The sequence below is a fragment of the Papio anubis genome, chromosome 9 (assembly GCF_008728515.1).
Source record: "Papio anubis isolate 15944 chromosome 9, Panubis1.0, whole genome shotgun sequence".
NCBI lineage: Eukaryota > Metazoa > Chordata > Mammalia > Primates > Cercopithecidae > Papio > Papio anubis.
This window is the reverse complement of record NC_044984.1, coordinates 60,043,707-60,047,005: the sequence shown is the minus strand read 5'-3', so window position 1 is coordinate 60,047,005 and position 3,299 is coordinate 60,043,707. Positions and strand designations below refer to the sequence as shown.

Genomic DNA, 3,299 nt, shown 5'->3' with positions numbered 1-3,299 from the left:
TTAAGGTTTGACATGTTGTCTCCAGAAAGGAAATATAATGAACTTGTTTTACAAGCTCAGGTCACACCCAGGGGATATTGCTTTAAATAGAAGAAACATGCTGGTTTTGCAAATTATGCTTGTTCTATATGATGTCAACATCCCTGGAATTTTACAAATATGAGAATGTTTAGATAAATACTTTATATACAGAGATTCTAATTTGAGCACTTCTTTTCTTTTCTCTCTCTCTTTTTTTTTTTTTTTTTTTTTTTGAGACAGGGCCTCACTCTGTTGCCCAGGCTGGAGTGTAGTGGTACGTTTACAGCTCACTGCAGCCTTGACTTCCTGGGCTGAAGCCATGTTCCCACCTCAGCCTCCCAAGTATCTGGGACGACAAGCAAGCACCACCATGCTGAGATAATTATTAAATTTTTTGTAGAGATGAAGTCTCACTATATTGCCCAGGTTGGTCTCGAACTTATGGGCTCAAACAATCCTCCCACCTCGGCTTCTCAAAGTGCTGGGATTGCAGGCGTGAGCCACCGCGTCCAGCTGAGCGTTTTTTTACTGAAGGAAAAAACTAGATGACAACTAGAATATTATCTGGATATTTCCAAACATGGCATGAGTTAATCCTGAAATATCCAGCTAAGTGATGCTGGAGTGTCTTCTGAGAGGCTACCTGAATTATTTGGAACAAGTGAATGACGGATATGGCTATACATAGACTCAGTCTGCATTTGTTTCTGTACAGAACCAAAATTAAGGAAAGGGGACAGTCACAAAACACGTTCTAGAGCTTCTCTTGCTTCCCCCATAGCTTCTCTATGCTTCTCTGAGGCAAAGAAAACCTCGTTGTCAAACAGGGTTCCACTACTGGGCTGAGTTATAGGTACAAATTTCAGTCCTTTATTTCTCATACATTGCAAACTTTGTTTTCTGTATTTTTGTTTTTACTTTTTAAAACTTTCTATATATCAGTGAATTGCATCCTCCAGCTCCTTTTCTGATTTAAAGGTTGACTGGAGTTGTGCCGTGGTCTCATGTAGTGCTGTTTTCTGAGATACCCTTTGGGTTGGAGATTGTCCCAGCTCGCGTTGTCCCATCAACTGTCCTCCTGTACCATGCTGAGAGTAGTGCCATCTTTGATGAGCACCAGGCCTTGGACCCAGCTCCCCTGGAGCATCTCATGGTCATTTTCCCTCAACTTCTGCTGTATCCTTCAGATGGGAAGGAAAGAGCAGAAACCCACCCTTCTCCCCTTGAGTCGAAAAATGACTTCCAGGCTGGCCAATAGCATAGGCTGCTCCCTGACGGGATTGTAATGGCTTTCGCGAGCATGCGTGTTCCTTAAAGGAAGCCGGGAAAAGGCGCCTTAGAGGTGTTCTAAACGCAGAGCACCTCTGTAAGATCAAGCTTCATGCCCAATTAAACGCTGACCGCAGTTGGTTAGCTCACTATTCTGTGCGGCTGCTGAAGAGATGAGCCTGGCCAGGTTAAAGCTCATATGACCTGAGTGTGGCCCAGATGAACCAGGTATGCAACCACAGGTAAAACCTAAGTACACAGAGTGAGGCTAGTGGACTGAATTAAGAAGTGGATACTGGGGAGGCCGCAGCAGTAAAAATGGCGGCCGAAAAGGCGGGAGGTAAGAAGCCTGAAAAGTCGCAGCAAGCTGGAGCTGCCGGAGGACCTGAGGAAGAAGCCGAAAAACCTGTGAAAGCTAAGACTGTTTCTTCCAGTAATGGAGGGGAAAGTTCCAGTGGCAGCGCTGAGAAGCGATCAGCTGAAGAAGCTGCAGACCTCCCAGCGCTGAGAAACGATCCGTGAAGAAGAAGCTGCAGACCTCCCAACAAAGCCTACAAAGATCCCCAACTTTGGATTTGCCATAGGTAGTCAGACGACAAAGAAAGCGTCAGCCATATCCATCAAACTTGGATCAAGTAAGCCTAAAGAAACTGTTCCAACTCTTGCTCCAAAAACTTTCAGTAGCAGCAGTTTTTAATGAAGATTAAGATGGATACACATCAGCTGGACCAAACTCCTTCAATAAAGGAAAGCATGAGTTTTCTGATAACCAGAAACTATGGGAGCGAAATATAAAATCTCATCTTGGAAATGTCCATGACCAGGACAATTAAATGATGTTTTGAAATTGGGGTGTGGGATGGGTGGAAAGTTAAAAGGAACAGTTTCTTTTTTTTTTTAAAGAATGGTATAAGACTATCTTTGGAGCCGCTTGTTTTTTTTTTTTTTTTTTTCCTTTTTCTTTTTTTTAAAAGATCGAGTGGTACACTAATAAATGAGAGTTTGAAATTAGAGGTAATTTATGTTTTATCTACAGATTTCAAGACATTTGCTAGTTTTGTAGTTTCATATGATTAGTTTTCAAAGGTTACAGATAATAAATAAATCAGAAATGTTATCTTTTTGAGAACTGCATTTTTTTTTACACAACTATTAGCACATTAAGAGGGAAGCACAAAAAGTTATTGTTTGTTTAAAACTGCAAGCACTTAACTCTCTTAACTCCCTTATTACCTAAACTTGCCTGGCTGCCAGGAACAGCCTTATAGAGAGAGGGAGTATTGTATTGGGAGGAAAATGCTACTGAACTATTGACTGAAAGTAAATTTAGATAAAATTAAAATATAGCTTTTTTTTCCTTATGGGCGTTTGTTTTGTTTCAAGTCATCGTAAATTAGGTATTACATTGCTATCAGTGGATACAGACGCTTAGCTCTTAAAAGAATTTTTTAAAAATGTAAACTGTTGAATATTTGAAATAGCCCACTTTACCTTAATGAGTCTTGTCTGTCTTTGTTAGTCTTCAAAGAAAAACCATTTGCTACAAAAGTAAATCAGTATTTTCAATGTGCTGCTCTTGTTTTTGTTTATTAATTAGTTCCTGTAAGCATTTCCACCAGAACTTGACACAAATCATAAGGAAGCGGTTTCTTTTAAAATACAAACCACCACCAAAAATTTAAATGTACATATTGCTTAAGTATTTGGCTGTTTTTATTTTTTAAAAGGTATAAACACCAAAAAAATTAACATTGTATGAAGATGGAAAACAAGAAGATGCACTTTCTGTAACTTTGTTTAAGGATTTAAATTACTAACTTGTGAAATCCAATTTGAATTGAACTTAACTACTGGCTTTCTTACTAGTAAAATTATATGGTTTATTTGAAATGTATACATATTGACCAATGGCCTCTCAAAAAAGCACATTTTAGGTACTGAAATAGAAGGAAAGGAAATGCATCTTCAAACATTTTTTGGAATCTCACCACATATACCTTGTTAGATTT

At 39.1% G+C, this 3,299-nt stretch overlaps 1 pseudogene; it reads left to right on the top strand.

Annotated features, from left to right (window-relative positions):
- Window positions 1-452: 452 nt before the first annotated feature.
- LOC108581010 lies at window positions 453-3,035 on the top strand (annotated as a pseudogene).
- Window positions 3,036-3,299: the final 264 nt, after the last annotated feature.